General features: G+C 41.0%; 2 protein-coding genes across 2 annotated transcripts in view; one reads left to right on the forward strand and one right to left on the reverse strand.

Moving 5' to 3' along the window:
* The window catches only part of LOC116843127 (serine/threonine-protein kinase meng-po), a 46,695-nt gene extending 41,316 nt beyond the window's left edge, over nt 1–5,379 (reverse strand). Inside the window, exons 1-3 of the mRNA XM_032813232.1 lie at nt 5,170–5,379; nt 4,949–5,078; nt 4,645–4,740 (exon numbers count right to left, since the gene is read on the reverse strand). The gene's annotated coding sequence lies outside the window, so the exon portion shown is untranslated. The remainder of the gene's footprint in view (nt 1–4,644; nt 4,741–4,948; nt 5,079–5,169) is intronic.
* Nucleotides 5,380–7,459: 2,080 nt separating this feature from the next.
* Nucleotides 7,460–21,042, forward strand: part of LOC116843126 (tyrosine-protein phosphatase Lar) — a 754,320-nt gene continuing 740,737 nt past the window's right edge. Inside the window, exons 1-5 of the mRNA XM_032813222.1 lie at nt 7,460–7,827; nt 7,966–8,008; nt 8,759–8,965; nt 11,197–11,308; nt 11,455–11,497. The gene's annotated coding sequence lies outside the window, so the exon portion shown is untranslated. The remainder of the gene's footprint in view (nt 7,828–7,965; nt 8,009–8,758; nt 8,966–11,196; nt 11,309–11,454; nt 11,498–21,042) is intronic.

Below are 21,042 nucleotides of genomic sequence, written 5' to 3' on the forward strand. Positions count from 1 at the left end.
ATACGATGATCTCGCTAATTAATCCCGCGAAAACAGGAAGAAGCGCTTGCCGGAACGTGCGTCGGCTCGTTAGTTTTTCGACACGAAGTCGCCGTGTTGTTCCCCGACCGGCACAGTTATTATCCCCCGCGCCACGTCGTCTACGATATAATTTACCGCGAGTAGTCGAACCCGGCGCTAATTAGCAACGAGACGTGTATTTACGACCGCTCGCCGACCCGCTATTACCCGTCTGCAAATCCTCGTCAGTTGCTCTCGTCCTCGGCGAACTTTTGCATTTACCACGCGCACAAGTTTAGCGCGCGCTTTGCGATTGCGCTCTTGCTCCGCTCGCGGGATCGAATGCGACGAGGCATGCCCCTCTTCCGGAAGGAAAGCTAATCGCGGATACATCAACCAACTCAGGGAGATCTGCTGCGCTTTGCCGATCGGCGCTGCTTCGTGACGCGATCCTTGACACCTCGCGGTGACGCAACGCGGCACGTTGCATCCCTTTCCGCAAAGTTTTCAACTCGACGCTTATTAATTACGACGAGACGAGCGTTAAAGTGCAGCGTAGCGCAAGTAACTGTGCTGCGCTTCAGTTTGCTCTACGATTTTTCCAATAAAGAGAATCGTGCGCGCATTATATTGCCAGGCGTGCTTCGTAATTAAACGAAATTTATCAGTTTTAATTAATTTCTATCGCTGTGTACGGAGAAGTAGGCCAACAGCTCGTGTTACGCGAGACGTAACTTAATGAGCGTATACAATCTTAACGTCGGGCCATTTTAGTATGTGCGCGTCCTTTGAACTTGCGAAAATATCGACCCCCCCCCCGGGGTCTAGCGTGCCAGCGGCGAGGGACGCGGTGTCGTAACGATTGGATCCACCTCGGTTTCCTCGGCCTTCGTGCCGCGACTTCCGTCTCGAGATCGATCGATTTCCGTCGTTCGTGTAGCGGCGTGATGGATCGGGGTTCTTTCCGCGCCGGTAACGACCTTCGTTCGTCCCGCACTCTGTCCTCGGCCGAGCGCGAGACGGATCGAACGACCGCGCGAGCGGATCATAGGATGCTTCTCTTCGGGAGCAAATTCGGCCGGTTGCTTGGCTCCGTGTATTTCGGGGCGCGAAGCGGCGGAAACAGACCCTCGTGGAACTGTTGACGATGAAGGAGAGAGGACGTTGCGTTTAAAGGATCGGATTTGTTTGAGGAGTTACGGGACAGGAGTAAAAATTAAGACTTTAAAATCTGGCAAAATTTGGGGTTGTAAAAAGTTGTGAACTAACAGAGGCATGACGTATCTCTTGTTACGTATGTGTCTGTTAAGTATGTTATTTGATGGATATTTCTCGCTTTGCGCGCGTTCAATTTTCTCATTTCGCTGCTGCGGGGTTAATTTGGAAACTCTGAACTTTCCTCGCTGTTTTTCGGTCCAGTCGGCAATTGCGGTGATATCATCGCGGGAACATTTCAACCAGGGGTGTGTCTTGCCTCGCGAGCCTTTGTTTCAACGTTGCGCGCGTGCCGGCTTCGTACTTCCTCTCGCTTGGGTCTTCAACTTTGCGACTTCGTGCTTAACACGAGATTCCGTTCTAGCACGTTCTGGCACGTTGTGGACGGACATGCGAGCACGTATCCGCAGCTGTAAGGCCCGCTATACACTGCACCGCTTTTTCACACAATTTACCTCAACAGACGACTTTGTGCAAATTTACTGTACTACAAGCGTAGTACTGCGACAACACTCTCTGTACGGAATGAGGGTGTTGCATAGATTATGTGTACGTATGTACACAAGGTGTCTCGCGACTTGCGACCTTAATCTCGACGACGGCTTTTCGGGCGAGTTTGAAGTAGATTTTCCTACTTCGCGGCGATATACTTCGAGAGGCACAGTGAATCTATTGGAAATGTCTTATTTATGATGCTGTAGATTCTCGCGATATTCAGATTTATAACGCCAAGAAATTTAATCGGATGGGTGTCCTCGCTTTTCTCCTGTTTTCTTTCTTCCGGAGGATGCAACAATGAATCTTGGAGCTTGCGAGGTGCAATTTCGGTGTCGGTCCGCCTTTAGACGCTGCGCCGGGAGATCGATAAAGGGCAGCTCGAATTTGTATTCTCTCGAGTCGCGCGTTCGCGAGAGTTCTTCGCGCGTCAAACGCTCGCTCGCGTGTTTGCGCGCTGAGTACGCGCTGGTACGCACGGTTCGGGGGCTTAAAGGATGTGGTAGAGAGAGAGAGAGAGGTCGAGCTGCTTTCTCTCGCGTATGTCAAAATCGCTCATGGACGGGATAATGTTAACCCACATTTTTGCCGGCGCGAGCTGGACGGCTGTCGAGCCGCGACGTCACGCGTAATTGCGGCGATTACCGGACTTGATTACCGTAGTCCGTCTATATCATCGGAGAAATGATAGGAGGAAGGTAGATGAACTTCGGTCAAGGGATATTGGAACACGTTCGTCGATAACCATGTGCAATTTGCTAACTTTAGAACGCACGTGTTTTCTGACGGAAGTTTGAAGGATACTCAAAGGATACTCAAATAACGGGGAAATAATTTTGACGAGTTGGAGCGGTGCATCATCGAGTAATAGGCTCAAGGTTTCGCGACCTTTCAAAGACCCTTTATGTATTCTAGAGTTAAAGACAGAAACACTTCCGAAAGAAAGTTGGAGACTCGTGGCACTCTCGGTACATACTCCTAAGAATTAAGCGCTCACTTTCTTGTGCTTGCTTATTTTTCTCTGTATACTTTTTATTATCGATTCCACGCTGATTGCCGCGTGTTTTTCCGCACTAATTAAATTCGAAAAAAAATAATACGAGTCGAAATGTTGACTCTACTTTCGACTTTAGTATTTTATTTAACCCTACTAATGGAACACAATGTGTTTTCCATTAATAATAACCTTATTCAACTGAATAAATTCAAACTGAATAAACCGTTTCTTTGGTATTTTGAACACCGTTGGTAGTGAAAGAGTTAAATAAAATAAAAAATAAAATAAATAAGAGTTAAATAAAATAAAAATTAATGACAAAAGGGTGAACTATTTTTATATTTTGAAACCTATATCAATCTCTGTTGATTCTATTTAACTTATTAGCTTTACCGGGAGACCTTTAAAACCTATAAATTTTGTACGTTCTTTGCCACTTACAGACGCTAAGTGGGACTTTAGCTCCCATATGTATACATGGAACACATATATTGATCCTTCATAAATGTTGGAAGGTTCCAAGTAGGACTAAAATTTCGACTCGAGAACTCGCGTGGCGGAACATCATTGGCCGTCAGCGTATCGCAGCCAATATCATGCCTACCACGGAGGGTAGCAGCGACTTGTCGCCAAGAGGCGCCGATGTACACGTATAATACTAATGAATTTATGCGGACTCACACACAGAGCGGGTAAACACGGGGCTCCTTCGCACGTCGCTTATCGCTGTCTTTCGCTCGTCGACTGATAGACGCGGCAGCGCGCGCGCGCGCGCACGATCATCGTCTTGAACATTTTGGCGAAACAGGTTCCCCTAAGATCGGCCGAGATAGTTTCCCTTCCACTGTGCTAGGCTGACGACGGTGAGTGGGTGCGAAATTGTTTGCTGCCTCTTGTCGGCACCGTGCTCGCTTGCTCGCGCGCGCCGCCGCCTCCTAGCAATACCGAGCGGTCGTCTACTCCTCCTCTCGTCTCCGTCGACGCTGAAACTACTCGCTAACTTTCGGGGCAACCGGTATTCGATGGTCTGGGGGTGTAGCGCGTGCAGCCGCATCGAGATGCATTACCGGTCGAACTTAATGTAAGTACGTGCCGCGAGCGGTGGGAGGATGGGTGAGTTCGAGGGGGTGGTGGCCGCTTTCTCGTTGCGGAAGCGAAACAAGATTTGGCCGGGGCATTCGCGAATCTTAACGAGCCCGCGTCGAGAAGAAAGTCCGCGGCCATTCTCTCTTTTTCGTCTCGACGTTTCTCTCAAACTCAGAGAATTCACACCTTGGTAGAAAAACAGAGAGGTAGAAGCCAATCAGAACTCGCGCTGGTAGAAAAGCAGAAATTGTCGATTACCCATCCAACTGACCACCAGCGTGAGTTCTGTGATTGGTTTCTGCCTTTCTGCTTTTCTGCCAAGATCTGCGAATTCTCTCTCAGAGAAGAACGTGGTGGTGGCAGCTATGTAGACGATAACTATACAAGTTTTGTACGTAGAATAGTAATGTATATCTAATTTTTAAACGATTATTTTTGTAGTTATTGCAACGGAAGTTTTAGTTGCAATAATTACAAAATCATTTATTAAACTATATGTATTAATTCTATATACAAAACTCGTATAGTTACCATCTTTATAGGTGTCATCACTATGCCTTTTTTTGAGGGTGCACAGGAAGAATGCTGTAATTTTTGTACATATAAATTTTTCTTAATTATATAAATTTTTTGTTACGTTTCTATTAAAAATATCTGAAAAGTAAAAAATATTTATTTGGTACAAATAACATATTTACTTATAAATCTATAAATTCTCTTATTTAAATATAGAATAAGTTACTTTTATGAAAGTTAGAGTTTTAAAAAAATATTTTCTTATTTGCAAAATATTTTATATATTAGTACAAGTAAATATGTTGTTCATATAACATTGTGAGTATATTACTTACTTCTTAGATATTTTTCTCAGTATAGCAGTGCAGGAAGATGAAGTGAAGTCTATCTCTTCACCGTCAGTGAAGTCTATCTCTTGCTATTAAAAATATCTGAAAAGTAAAGAAATATATATTTATTTGGTTGGGGATATATTTATTTATAAATATATACATTTTTTTATTTAAATATAGAATAAGAAGTTATTTTCATGAAAAGCTAGGGTCTTAAGGAAATGTGTATTTTCTTATTTGCAAAATATCTTATAAATTAGTACAAATAGATATATTATTAGTATAAAATAGAATAAGTATTACTCACTTCTTTTGGATATTTTTTCTCAGTGTAGTAGTGCAGGAAAATACACCGTCAGTGAAGTCTATCTCTTGCTAAGGAATACAGTAAACTTGAGTAGAAACATAGTGAATTTTTTAGGAGCACATTTCAGTTCCTAGAAAAGCACATATGAAAAGTAAGAGGATAGTAAATTAATGCAGAATGTCAAATTGTCCTCGCTTACAAGATTCTGCAGTAATCCTTACCATAACATTCTCCCCGTGTACCTTAGCGTTTGTTGGTCGACTCGCTGGAGCGATTCAGTTGGTTGGAGGGTACCCAGATATCTTCACGACCCGACGAATAGACAAATTAAACGCCGCGCGCGTTCAACTCGCCTTCCTCCGGTAAGATCGTCTAGATCGATGTGGAAGATATCTGCCTGGGGAAATCGTATAATTTATTACCGGAAAATACAGTCACGTAACGTCGATTGTGCCGCTGTCTTTTTGTTCGTCCGACTACGTTCGCGCGTATACGCGTTCTATGGGCTCTGTGAAAAATACGAACGCGGATATTGAACGAGAGAGGCGATCAGTTTCGTCGACCTTCGCGGCTGTTGCGACGCTTCTCGCCCTAGCGCGAGCACTTTGCGATTTAGATTGCGAGTGAAAATTGCAGGAAAATTACGGATCGCGCGAGCGTGCCCGCGGATTCTCCGAGGCGGGGATATATATTTTTCAAAGCGACGAGCGCTCTATCGATTATGCGATTAAAGCCGGTGATGGAATCTTACTGAGCGCGATCACGCGATTATTACATTACATCCGAGCACACCTGGATTCGTAGACAACGCGCAGCCGGACGGATTAAATTATTTAGGTGTAAGAATTCTTGATGCTGGCCGCGAGATAGTCGTAAATCGCTCGTGGATACGCGCGATTTTTATTGCCTATCGTTGGGGCTATCGTTCTCGCACCTTCCGTGCATCTGACGATGCGTTCGTCTGATTAAACGCTCGATCGCGGCTGCACGCTCGTGGATATTACATGCGCGAGCCTCGTCTGCTCCTCGAGCCGATGAACGATGGAAGGACGCGACTAATTTTTCTCATTTGAACGTTCAAACCCGCGTCAAGCTTGACGGTCGGAGCGGTTCTCCATCGATACAGACGCAATTATATATACGGTTGTCTTACCATTGACAGATCGAAGGCGATGTTTTCCTCGACGTCAAAAGGACGACGTGATGATCCCGATCTGAATGTCGTATATGTGCGTGAATGTCAAGGAGTATTGCGCGATAAATCTGTGTCATCGCGGAACCATATCGAACTGTCAGCCATTGATTGAATAAACATGACAATTGTAAGAGAAACGCGTAACTAGAAAGGGGTGCGACTGCATAAAAAGTTCTAGTGCTTAGTACTTATCGCGGGAAGGCTCCCGATTGATTACAGCACAACCAACCGCTTCGAAGATTTATCTGGTAAATTACTAAGTCCAACAAATCATACTCTGTGTGCGATCGTGCTGTGTCCAATTAGGTGCCTCCCCTCATCTAGTACTTATCGAGATCGATCTATCGTATAATAAAGCGTCCTTCAGTATGCTAGCTGCTATGAGAATGCGTCTGATTGGCTACCGCGTCGCGGCCCCCTGCGGCGCGGCAAGCGCTCCCGCGTTTTGCGTAACAGTGCGCGCATCTTCGATCTTTTTGCTTCGGGCGGCCACCATTGACGCATCGATCAAAGCATCCCTCCACATTTTACGCGCCTTTTGTCTGCCGAAACTGAGTCTCCTGTGGAAACAAATGTCAGGAGCATCTAAGGTAGCGATGTGCGAACACATAGACGTATCGTAAGTGCATTTTTAGCGAATAATTGTCCTATTTTCGGCAAACACTGGTACTCGTCGCGACGTATCGCGTCGATCTCTCTCGCACTTGTTATGGCCGTTCCCGCGTTCAAATAGCAATGGATTCGGATGTCATCGGATTTATTGATCGATAGCTAGGAACGCGCGGGGAGATAATTAGAGGCAAAGGGAAGGGTGAAATAATAACAGAAATATATATCACGACGTCGAATATCGGTCTGTTAGAGAGAAAGAGAAAGAAGAGTGTAGAGCGTATCGTTGCAGGAACTCGCAAAGTTCTCGTTCCTTGTAATGTTTATTGACTATCTTGACGTCGTATAGTACTTGGTATCGCGAGTTATCGTCGCGGAAAAAACGTATTTTAGCCGGAATGTTAGAGTGAATAAAATACTGTAGGATAATATGATTATTATAAGATACGATCCTTAAATCGCTGTAAACACTTCGAAGCGCCCGAGATGATAGAAAAGCTATAGCTGAACCATACAGCGCTTCAAAGCATTTGAAACGTGTAATAGGTTGGGTTCATAATATAGAAAGTATGTCTGTTTGAAATAAATAACAGTACGGCAGTTTATATAGTGCGTCTCGCTATATAGTCTTGTTTATATAGTGAGTCGCGCGCTTGACAACAATACACACGTCAGTACATAAGCGTGTTGCTATCATAACCGTGTTTAATACGAGCACGACCGGGATAAGAGGCTTCGTGCGACTTTTCAAGACTGTTCAAAAGTGCATGTACGTGCTTGCTACGTATTATATTACGCGTATACGTCTATTCGCTAGTGTGTGAATAGTAGCAGCATCCGGTGAATTAGCGCTTTGTGTTTTAGTAAGGTTTGAGAACTTAGTTTACAATCTCGACCTCCGTATTCTTGATGGCGAGTATTTATTGTCACAATATTAATAAAAAAACTTGCCTTTTGATACAAACATAGTGAAGCTTGTGACTATACAACGAATGCGGACTTTGAGATTTTGTGTTGACGGACACGGATATCTTACTGGAGGATTCAGTTTGGGCTAAGCGGAGTCGGCTTGAAGGTGAAGTTTACTGATCTTTTATAAGCTTCTTCTTAATTCTTTATGTCGAATTACGACGTAAAGTGTTAACACTTTCGCATCAAAACTTAATTTAACCAAATGTTTCAATCTAATCAACGAAACTATTTTTTGTTCTAGATCTGTAGCTGAATGTAACTGGATCTGTGCCTATGATATCTTGGTGAGTCAGGGAAAGAAAGAAAGTCTCCAAGTGATGGTAATCTGTTAGAATCTTTAGGAAATCAGTGCAATTTACTTGTAGTTTACGTACTGCTCGAAATTATCAGATTGCATTCTTGAATAACTATTACATAATAGAATCTTTAAATATTCAATACATACTTCTTTTTCCGATATATTTACTCCTAATCTTTAGAGTGTATGCAACATATATAATTATATAATATAAATAATTGTACTTTAGCTTTTTATCATATTTAAAGCAAGATATTGAATTATTTAATTGAATTATCAGTCAGTATGACTTCTTAAATGTTTCGAGCACACAATACGTATCAAAATTGCGCCACTGCATGCGACATTTGCGATTATATATTTCGTTTGTGTTGGTATATTTTTCAGTTATTACGGTTATCAATTTTCTAAATTTGTCGTACATGACATGAGTAAGAATGTAATCAAAATTACTGTGAAATTTGATATTTACATTTGTTTACAAGTTAGAATTTACGTATCGACTTTACGTATCGAGAAATACATTTCTCTTTGAATCTATATTATCATATACGAAACAAAATATTTTCCTTTTTTTTATGTTATTGATGCTTGTGTCAAGGCATAGTAATTTTCGATTCGCGATTACACACGAGTCGCGTCTCGTGTATACATTTTGGAAATGTTAAAATTTGCTACATATTTATCGCACATAATACGATAATCATGTGTTTCCCTTGCCACTCTTTCTTTTCAGCATTTTCAAATTCTATTACAAATAAGAAAAGTAAAAAAAGATAAAAAAGAGAAAAGAAGAGAATTGTAAAGAAGAGAAAGTGCATCATAAGTGCTGAAGAGACAGGATATTGAGGAAATTGAAGGCTAAGGAGGCTACACATTAGACGTATGGACGTGGAGCGAAGCAGTTGGAAATTCATATACCTGGACAGAGCTGGATGTGTTGGTGAGCATACAATTCAGACGCTCAGAAAGCGTCATATATTGTAGTGTATGCTTGTGTATAAATTACATTGATTTCTGACGATAAATAGTAATCAATAGTACGCGGCAGCACACGTTTGTATTATCTATACTGCAGAAAAAAATATCTAAAAAATAAAAAAATATTCGGTAAATATTAATAACATTTTATATTATAATTTTAAATTCTTTTATTTAAATAGAATAAAAAGTTGCTTTAATAAAAGAGCATGTTTTGAAGAAAACAAATTTTTTTTGTGAAAAATATTTTATATATACTAGTATAAATACGTTCTCATTGAATACATATTTTACTTCTTTGATATTTTTCTCAATAGTTTTGTAAAAATGTTAGTTTAGTAAAAAAAAAAAACACTTGAGAAGTGATGAGCTCTTTGTCATTCGTTTCCTGTTTATTGCGAAAACATATATATGTATATTTTGTGAAAAATTATGCGATGTTTTGAGAAAACGATGTTGAACAAGGCACAATTTTGGTGAACAAAATTGCATGAACCATGCAGAATGCATTGTATACTTTGTGAATTTCTTTATGAAATATTTATCTTCACGAAACATTTATGAAGTATTATATAAAGTTATGAATTTATAATAATTAACACACAAAATTACACTTCTGTGTGCGATTGTGCTGTGTTCAATTAGATGCCACCCTTGATCGAGTATTTATTGAGATCGATCTATTGTATGGTAAAGCGTTCGCCAATAAGCGACCTGCTATGGACATGCGTTTGATTAGCTACCGCGGCTTGTGTTGATTGGCTAAAGGCTTGTGTACATAGACTGCAACACGCAAAATGCAGTTCGCAATCGCGCACACATCCAACTTCAACTTTTTACATTTTCTCTGTGTTTGCAGAGAAAACGTAGAAAGTTGAAGTTGGATGTGTGCGCGATTGCGAACTGAGTTTTGTGTGTTGTGGCTTATGTAGATGGGCCTTTACGACTCTTTGCGGCGCGGCCGTGTTCTGCATAACTGCGCGCGTATCTTCGATCTTTTTGTTTTGAGCGGTCGCCATTGACGCATCGATCGACATATCCCTCCGCATTTTATGCGCCTTTTGTCTGCCGAAACTGAATCTCGTGCGAAAACAAATGTCAGGAGCGTCTAGGATAGCGATGTGCGATCACGTAGATAAGTGCATGGTAAGTGCATTTTTAGCGAGCAATTGTCCTATTTTCGGCACTGGTGCTGGTCCATACACTGGTGGCACTGGTGCTGGTCGCGACGTATCGCGTCGGTCTCTCTCGTACTCGTTATGGCCGTTACCGTGTTCAAATAGCAACGGATTCGGACGATCGTTAGATTTATTGGTCGATAGCTAGGAACGCACGGCGATAGTTAAAGGCGAAAGAAAGGGTGAAATGATAACAGAGAGATATATCACGACGCTGAATAACGGTCTGTTAGGAAAAAAAGAGAGAGAAAAAGGGGTGTAGAGCATATCGTTGCAGGAACTCGCAAAGTTCTCGTACCTTTTTTGTAATGTTTATTGACTATCTCGACGTAATCGTCGTATTCGGTATCGCCAATCGCGGATAAAACGTATTTCGACAGCTGGGATGCTAAAGGGAATAAAATATTATAGGATAATATTATGATTATTATAAGATACGAACCATTAGTCGCCGCGAACACTTCGAAGCGCCCGAGATGATAGAAAAGCTATGGTCGGTAAACACAGCGTTTTAAAACATTTGAAGCGTATAATAGGTCGCATATATAGTATAGAAAGTATGTGTGTGTGAAATGTATGAATAAATAACAGGATGACTGTTTATAAAATTCTCGCCGGTCGCGCGCCCTTGACAACAATACACACGTCGATACGTAAGCGTGCGATAATAACAGTCTCTAACGCGAGCGCGACCGGAGTAAGAAGTGCCGGATAATTCTCGACTTTTCGGGACTGTTCAAAAGTATATGATGATCATTTTATTATATACTATATAATCATACTATAGTATGATTACTTATCATACTATAATACGTGCTTGCTACATATTATATTATGCGTTATACGTCGTATTTGCTAGTTTGTGAACAGTAGCAGTATTTATTTTGAAGTTAATCAGCGCTTTGCGTTTTAGTTAGGTTTGAGAGGTTAGTTTATAATCTCGAGCCTCTGTATTCTTGATGCGGCGAGCATCTAGTCACAATATTAATAAGGAAACTTGCCTTTTGCTTTACAGATCTAGTGGAGCTTATGAACACACGACGAGTGCGGGCCTTGGGATTTTGTGTCGACGGATACGGCTGTCTTACCGGAGGATTCAGTTTGGGCTAAGCAGATTCGGCTTGAAGGTAAAGTTTACTGATTTTTTACATGCGTCTTCTTGATTCTTTACGTCGAATTACGATAAAGTGTTAACACTTTTGCATTAATGTAAAGCTTAATCTAACTTAACCAAACGTTTCAATCTAATCAACGAAACTATTTTTTGTTCTAGACCTGTAGCTGAACATGACTGGATCTAAGTCTATGATATTTTGGTGAGTCAAAGAAAGAAAGTTTTCAGGTGATGGTTGTTTGTTAAAATCTCTAGGAAATCAATGCAATTTATTTGTAGTTTTCGTGCTGCTTGAAATTATCAGATCGCATTCTTGAATAACTGTATTACACAATAGAATCTTTAAATATTTAATGCATATTTCTTTCTCCGATACATTTGCTTTTAATCTTCAGAGTGTACGTAACATATATAATTATATAATATAAATAATTGTACTTTAGCTTTTATCATATTTAAATCAAGATATTAAATTATTTAATTGAATAAGAAGTCAATATGACTTCTTAGATGTTTCGAGCAGCACACAATGCATATCAGAATTGTGTCACTGCATGTGACATTTGCGATTATATATTTAATTTGTGATTGATAAATTTTTCAATTATTATGGTTATCGATTTTTTAAATTTGTCGTACATGACATGAATAAGAATGTGATTTTAATCAAAATTACTGCGAAATTTGATATTTAAATTTGTTTATATTAGAAGTTAGAATCTTTACACATCGAGAAATACGTTTTTCTTTGAATTTATATTATCATGTACGAATCAAAATATTTTCCTTTTTTTTTTTGTTATCGACGTTTGTTTCAAGACATAGTAATTTTCGATTCGCGATTGTTTACGCACGAGTCGCGTCTCGCGTATACATTTTGGAAATGTTAAAATTTGCTACATATTTATCGCACTTAATACGATAATTATGTGTTCCTCTTATTACTCTTTCTTTTCTGAATTCTTAAATCCTATCACAAATAAGAAAAGAATAAGAAAAGATAAAGAGAGAAGTGGATTGTAAAGAAGAGGAAATGCATTATGAGTGCTGAAGAGACCGGATATCGAGGAAATTGAATGCTAAGGAAGCTGCACACTAAGATGTATGGACGCGGAGCGAAGCAGTTGAAATTTCATCGGTATACCTGGACAGCTGGATGTGTTGGTGAGCGTACAATTCAGACGCTTAGAAAGCGTCATATATTGTAGTGCATACTTGTGTATAAATTGCATTGATTTCTGACAAGAAATTAGTAGTGCGCGGCAACACGCGCTTGTAGTATCTACACTGCAGAAAAAATATCTAAAAAATAAGAAATATTTACTCGGTAAATATTAATAACATTTTATATTATATATTAATTTTAAATTTATTTAAATAGAATAAATAGTTGCTTTGAAAAAGCAGATTGAAGAAAATGTATATATTTTTTAAAAATGTCATATAAGTATATTATAAGTAAATACGTCCTCAACATATACATATTTTACTTCTTTGATATTTTAGATATTTAGATATCAAATATCTTAGATATTTTTTTCTTAGTGTAGTTTGGTAAAATTGTTAGTTTAGTAAAAAACACTTGAGAAGTGACAAGTTCTTTGAGGACATTGTCATTCACTTCCTGTTTATTGCGAAAACATATATATGTATATTTTGCAAAAAATAATGTGATGTCTTGAGAAAGCGATTGAAGAAAGCACAATTTCGATGAACGAAACACCGTATGGCGTGCCTTGTATACTTTATGAATTTCTTTATGAAATATTCGTCTTTATGAAATATTTATGAAATACTATATGAATTTATAATAATTATATTAACATATAGAATTACACTTTATAAAATCGGACGATATAGATCCACTCGTCGTTCGTCGGTGAATGTTTATTTATTATCGACTCGCGCGTTATTCTCGAGAAACGTGATGACAGATCGAGACTATATTAGGTTATACAGATCTCAGACTATATTAGGCAGTACGCGCTTATAATATCCATATATAACATCCAATTGAGAGAAAAAATATTTAATGAACAAGAAATACTTGATCTGTGTGGATACTAATAATATATTTACGTAGCTTGGGACGATAAGAAATGTGCAAAAAGAGATTCAGCCAAAATAATACACTTGGCTCTGCAGTGTGATTTTTGGTATATTTCACCGATCTACACCATTTGCACAAGAGCGCGTACCGTGATGGTGCGCGGAGCGATAAATTTATTTCGACGTGCAGTGCCCGGAGAAAAAATTCGCATAAAACTCCTCACCTCTCGCTTCTGACGTCACAATCCGACACAGCTCGTAATGATCGATGAGCGGGATCACTTGCGGAGCGAATCTCCGTACCGATTCGATATTCAATTCAACGATAGTGAATTGTGGACGTTAAGATTATCATCCTTGCCGGAGGATGAGTGATCGTTTCGAAATAATAACTTTGACCCACCCCTCCGTTTTTGGATCATATCCGTGGGCGCACGCGAGGGCTGATGGGCTCGTGTAGTTCCGGTGGCCCGTGGAGAGTGTCGTTAAAAGCTCCGAAGAACACGAAACCGGAAACTCGACGAACAGTCCAAATGTCCCGCGACAATTGAATTGTCGGTCGAACGTGAGCGGAAAGTCGCGGACCACCACGGTGTTCGCCCTTAAACGTCGCCGGCTTCACGCCACACCAACGTATAGTTCTCTCTATCTCTTCCTCCCTCCCTCCCTCTCGTTGTTCCCGTTCTGCTCTCGCACCCTTCTCTTGGTCTAGTCTTTTATTTTTTCTTCTTTTACTCCCAAGAGTGCCGCGTCTCACGCGCGTCACTCGCGCGTGCAGAGTTAGTCCCGAAACTTTCCCGTTGACGTTGCATCCCGCAGGCGTTGAAATCAACCCTGAAAGAACTCGCGCAGTCTCGGAAGTCGACGCGACGTTCTTATGAGAAAATGCCAATCGACCAAGCGGAGATACGCATCCCGACGTATCGCGCGTTTCATAATACGATATTCGTCCATCGCGACGTATCGACCTGCTAATTAATTTATTGTCCCATCGGTACCGTAGTCTTAGCGAGGGTGTCGATCTCGCGGAGCTCGAAATAGCATCCCCGTGTATCCGCTTGTTTTGTTTTCTCATGACTTTTTTCTCCATGCGTGATGACGCGGAACGTGCAAACTCCGACATTGTATCTTCTTTTTCCCTTCTTTCGCGCGGCTTTATTGTATTTTCCTGCTTCTTCTCGTTCTTTTTTCTTGTCTTATTAATGGCGGTAGTGCGAGAGCGTGGGCGAGAAGCGCGGCGCGGCTCTCGCGCTCCAGCGATCGCGCGCTCCGTAACGCGCTAAATGAAAAACGCCGAATAGGGGTTGCTAAGGAAGGAAGGGTTTAATTGCATTTTACGGCATCTCGGACCGGCTGGTGGCTGTGCGGGGTATAGCAGTGGCTTTGATTTACGCGATAGCGTTGCCCGTTGCCGGTTGCGGCGGCAATGTCGGCGGCGTCTCGGTTTAACGTTGCGCTCGTCAGGCTCCAGGGGGATGAAGAATAGCACGAAGGGTAGAACAGAGGTCGTAGCCCGGGGTACGCTCGCCATCGCGAAGAATTTCGCGGTAATAATGGGAGGCGTCGTAAGATTAGTTCCCCCGACGCCTCGCGGGCTTTACCCGCGGAGGGGTACGCAAAAGGGTGGAAAACCTTCGACGACGACAACCTTCGACGATGTCGAAGATGAAAAAGAACGAAATCACGCGCACACGTACTCCTGTAGTTTTTCCGCCGGAATTTTACGGCTGCAGCGCGGATAATCGTGCGTGTCGAACATTCTACCGGCAATTTTTACTCGTGAAATATTTTTGCGTAACAAGTACCGGTCCGTTTCTCATTTTTACGAGCTTCTCAACGACTCGGTCTCGTGTCAACGACCGGCCTCGTACTGCAAATCCAAGTATGTTATTTTGGCTGAATCTCTTTTTACACGGAGAGGGATTATTCGATAAAAAATTAACAAACGGATTTTTCGGTCAAATTCCGATTAATTTTTATATCCGATCAGGATATAATCCGATTAAGTAAAAAAAAATCAAAAAGTTATGAACCGATACTTCTCATCGGATGTTTCCTGATCAGATAGAGAATTTATTAGTATTTTGGTTTGAAATATCCGTTTGTTAATTTTTTATCGGATAATTTCTCTCAGTACATATTTCTCAGCGCATTTTGAGTCCATTTGAACGTATTAAGTTACAATTTATACGTTTGAAGCGTGTCAAATGATTTAAAATGACATGATTCGCAAGGAATGTATAAAGAGAACTTGAATCAAATTGAACGCTTATGTGTTTAAAAGTAACACGTGAGACTCTTTTTCAGCCCTTCTCTAAAGGCGCAAGAAAATTCAGTTTTTTCTAGCTCTGTCGAAAGTGCTGATTGTAGGCAAAACATTTCGTCCAGCTAGGCCGGGCTGTCTCTTCTTTTTTTTCGTTGACTGTTTTGTTCCCTTCTCGTGTCATCGACACACGTCAAGCTACGGGCCTCGTCTTTTTTATCGTGTCTCGTGTGTTGTGCCGCGGAGCGGCATGGCTCGTCCAGTTGGACGCGGACGAGCCATTGTTGCGCGTCGTTTCGGCAGAAACGAGAAAAAAGCTCGCGCGGGCTGCGGAAGGAAGAGAGGGATTCATATGTGTGCCGTGCGGCGGTCGTGCGAGTGCGTTTTGTGCGTGTGGCGCGCGCTTGCTACGCCGCTTCCTCCCGTGCGGCCCGAAGTTGTCTTTCGCTCGCGCGAATTTTTAATCAGAGGAAGTTCGAGCGTGAAATTCGCGTGGTTCGTTTCTGCCACGCTTTCCCACCTACCTGTCCGAATGAGAACGGTCAGCTCGAAACCCTCGAACTCGTCCGCGTCCGCGGTCTCTATAGAAAAGTGGAGAGAGAGACAGTCCTTGCCATTGAATTATATCGAATGTCCGTTATACGACGCGGAAAAAAGGCGGGAGATAGCGGCCTCGTTCATTCGTTCGTTCGTTCGTTCGTTCGTTCGTTCGTCCGTCCGTCCGTCCGTCCGTCCGTTCATTCGCTCGCTCGCTCGTTCATTCGTTCGCGGTGGCGGCGACGACTTTTTTCGAGCCAAACGAGAGATACGTTTCGTACCACTCTGGCTTGTAGAGCCAAAGCCCCCCGTCGTCGAACGCTCCGGGGTGTCCGGCGAATTCTGAATGAAGCAACAACGAAACACTGGGCTGGGCGCGGCTAACAATGCGCGCAAATTTCACGAAAATTTCAATAGCTGCGCCACAAGGGGTGGAAAAAGCCGTTTCACGAATACTGTAATGTTCGGCGGAATACCGAATAGAGCTTATACAGCGGTATACCGTGCGTACACGGGCGTGCGAGTCGAAAAGATTACGAGCGACCAGAGGATACGAATGTCGTTAACAAAATACAGCGAGCGGATCGCTAACGAGTTGCCGCGGAAATGTAAATCGATACAGAGAGTCGATGTTCCCCGCGATCTGCAACGCAAACGAGAGAGGGAGAGAGAGGGAGAGAAGGGGAGAAAGAGAGGGCTCGCCCACGTGGGGAGGCACGTGCATTCGAAAGGTGACGGCGCGCGTCGGTATTGTTATACATGTTACTACTTGGACGGATGGAGTATTCGCTTCGACGGGCCGCGGTAATGACGTCGAACGATGATAACGACGACGCCCATTGACGTCGCGCGTCGTCGCCCTCGAGCGCCGGCGTCGGCGTCGGCTTCGGCGTGCTCGATTTCGCGGAGTCGGACTCTTAGGCTTATAGCCGCATGCATATTTACAATGCACCGTCTCACATTACCCCGATACGTGGGTTAGTCACTAAGACACGTTGTCACCTTGTCGCGCGTACACAAGCGCGCAGAGAAGTCGCCAAAGGCGAATTTATACGGTTTTGTTATTGACGAGTCGGGAGTACGAAACTCACCCGGCGTCGTCGATATGGGTGGCTCGATGTGCTCTGAGAACTAGGCCGGAAACACAGAGAAAATCGTAAGACTCACCGCTCAAACAGACGAGGCCGCTTTGTGGCGCCTCAGGCATGTAGAGACGGGCTGCGGAGCCATAGAAAAGCACCACAGACCAGCAGAGACACGGATCAGGGCCCTTATTCTTGAAATAGTTGCGTATATTTCGTAAATTTTACGTAAATTTTACTGCGCAGGTTTAATCATACCATAAAATAGCTGCGCAATGAAAATTACGTATACGCAAAAATTTCAAGAATATGGGCCCAGAGTTGTAAAAATATCAATTAAGTTCGCCTCAATTCAATAACTGATTTGAGCAAATAATTTCTAATTTAATTAATTGACGATTAATATAAGCCTATTCAATTAAAAATATTTTAATTAACCACTGATTTTAGAAATCTAATTTAAAATAATTCAATTAATGGTTAATTTAAAGGAATTCAATTAAAAACAGTCGAATTAATGATTAAAACGAGCGAAAGTATTAAAGATTATTCGATTAACGATTGAACATAGTCAATGTAATTAAGGGTTTAATTGATAATTGATATAAGCAAATTATGATATTTAATGATAATTAGATATTTAATTGATAATTTAATCGAAAAGCGCAGTAAAATGATTAACCAATTGATGTTAATCGGAATTGTAACCGTAGTTATTTACATTGCTCATGGTAACCAACCGAGCTAAATATATGCTTATATGTGTGTGTGTATATATATATATATATATATATATATATATATATATATATATCAATTGTCAATTAAATAACCCTTAATTACATTGACTATGTTGAATCGTTAATCGAATAATCTTTAATTACTTTCGTTTTAATCGTTAATTCAACAGTTTTTAATTGAATTCCTTCAAATCAATCGTTAACTAAATGATTTTTAATTAAATTTCTTGAAGTCAGTGGTAAATTAAAATATTTTTAATCGAATAGACTTATATTAATCGTCAATTAAATTCGCTAATTAATTGATAAAGCAATTAATTACCCGCAATTCTGATCACCGTATTCGCTTCAATCGATTAAAACACTCGACTCTTTCAACTGAACAACGAAAGAGCAGTACAGACGTGTGCCAAGAAGATTCCTTTTATATCGCTATCTCAATTTATCTCGATATATTTCGCGTGTTATAAGCGTTTGAAGCCTCGCTGCATAGACGTCTAACACGGGTGCGTACACTTGCTCTGGCGTCGGCGCAATGAGGTGCTAAAGTGAGGTGAACGACCGCGGCGAGAAAGTGGGCGGAGTATCTGAGTCGCGGGATGGGGGGAGGGGAGGGGGGGGCAATGAGCCGTACCACCGCGTGCCGTCGCGTACAGTAGAAAGTGACTCTCCGGGAGAGAGGGAGAGAGAGCCGCGCTCCGCATCTCTTTCACTCGTCGCGTCTTTTCCGCCGAACGATCTAGAACGCGGATCGATATAATTGTGAATAATTTCACTTGTGGACGTCGTAGCGACTTGAAATCAACGCCATTGCACGGGGAAAATTACTGCGCTTCCGATGAACGTGAAATCACCTTTCTGTGCCATAAGGATCGAACGGCGTCATCATGTAAGTACGAAAGACACTTTGTATTCGCGCCGACGTTAATAATCGAATTGTTGAGATTTCTTTTTTCGTATCGTCTGTTGTTACGGTACGAATGTTGGGGGTATTTTGTAAATGTGCTTAATTGCGTCATTTTTTGGATATATATTTTATTTCGACGTACACTGAGAAAAAAAAGCAGTTTGACAAAATCGGCGATCACCGGTCATCAAAGAAATATTGGATCTATTCTATATATGTTAATGCAACAATAAATTGCGTTGATATAGTAGATTTCAACGCAACTTATTGTTGCATTAACATGTATTGAATAGATCCAATATTTCTTTGACGACCGCCGAGTTTGTCAATCTAACCGCTTTTTTTCTCAGTTTACCCTTGCTGGAATTTTGGACATGCGTCTCCTCGCTCTCTTCTGACGTTATTAATCAAAAGTTTCGCGGCGAGTAGTCGAGGAGCTTTAGCAGTGAGCAAGTTGATCGAGCACAGTCGACTGTTCTTTTTAAGATCTAAGAATTTATTGTGATTGGTCAGCTTTCATATCACTTAAGTTTTTCTGTGTGCCATCTGCCTTATATCTCGAAGTCGACGGTGAACAGTTGTGATAATTTTTGTTGTTTTTCACGAATCGCGAGCGTCGTTTATGTCGCAAGCTCTTACAGAGTAGCTTTCGCAACGCTTCTCGAATCGCTAGAATCCGTATGATTCTAGGCCGCGATGAAAGAGTGAAATCGCGTCGGAGACTGATCGACGGCATTTATCGACGGGCGATGCGATGACTTGGAGATCTGCTCATTGATCGACGTCCAAATGCAGACGCGTCCGTTCGCTGTCACGCTGCGCTCTTCATTCTGCAAATTTCGTCGTCGCGACGTCTGCCTAACCTCTTTTCTCTCCACCTAATCTGAAATGAAAAAATTATGCGAAAATGACGCGTAAAAATTTTGCGCTGCATCCATTACACTAGAAAAGAAGTTTCTGTGGGAGACTAAATAATTATATAAATAACAAGTTATTTAACAAAATAAATATAAAGGAATTATGCGCTAATTATGCGCTACTCTTATATTCAGGCTATCTCGATTTTTATACTGCTTTTAAGGGGCTTCTCTTGGCGCGAAAAATAAAATTGTCATAGAATTTTTTTAAAATATCGTCAATTCAATTATGTATGAGAAGTCTATGATTTATACGCTTTTAAATTTAAGGTATCCTGATTTTTGCGTTGCAACGCTTAAGGAACTTCTCTCTTAAGAAAAAAAACAAAATTTTCATGGAATTAAAAAAAATAGGAAATATCGACCATCCATTATGTACGTACAATTAACAATGAATGTACGTTTTATGCGCTCTTATACCTCTTGTAGGTCACTTTGACTTTTACACTGCAACCTTTAAAGGACTTCTCTCTTGAGACAAAATATAGAATTGTCATACACGGAAAAGGTTTGGTTGAATTAACCAAATATTTGGTTAATTATGAACGATCCAGAAATTCCGATTAAAATAACCCGAATTCTGTTTAAGTTAACAAGATGTTTGATTGACTTAAACAGAATTCGGGTTATTTTAATAGGAATTTCTGGATCGTTCATATTCGACCAGATATTTGATTAATTCCACCAAACTTTTTTTTCCGTGTAGAATTGTTTTAAAATGGATAATATCGTCAATTTGATTATTCACGATGTAAATCTACGATTCATGCGCTCTTATATCTAGATCGTTTTGAAAAAAATAAATTTTTGAAAAAAATGACAATCATATTTTTTGCCTCAAGAAAGAAGTCTTTTAAGCGTTGCAGTGCAGAAATCGAATTTACTGCGATATAAGAGCGCTCAAATGGTACATAATTTCTACATATTTGTTTTGTTAAATAACTTGTTATTTGTTGATAAGGAGTTGACTTGGCCTGTATGAAGTTAGCCCCCCACTTTTCGAATTTATTAATTTTGACAGTTGTGCTGATTTGTGCTAGGTTTGTGCTACATTGTGCTCGAATTATAAATTTTTAATACGAAAAATGAGCGAGAAAAATGGAAAAAACCGTTTTTTTTGGTAGCCCCCCACTTTTTGATTTTTGAAATTTTTTTTATTGTGCTAGGTTGTGCTAAGTTGTGCTAACATTGTGCTAAAGTATTATCTTCGAAAAATAATCATGAAAGGAATAAAACGAAAAAAACGATTTTA

The sequence above is a fragment of the Odontomachus brunneus genome, unplaced genomic scaffold (assembly GCF_010583005.1).
Source record: "Odontomachus brunneus isolate Ranch 3 - 2012 unplaced genomic scaffold, Obru_v1 Obru_scaffold_030, whole genome shotgun sequence".
Lineage (NCBI taxonomy): Eukaryota > Metazoa > Arthropoda > Insecta > Hymenoptera > Formicidae > Odontomachus > Odontomachus brunneus.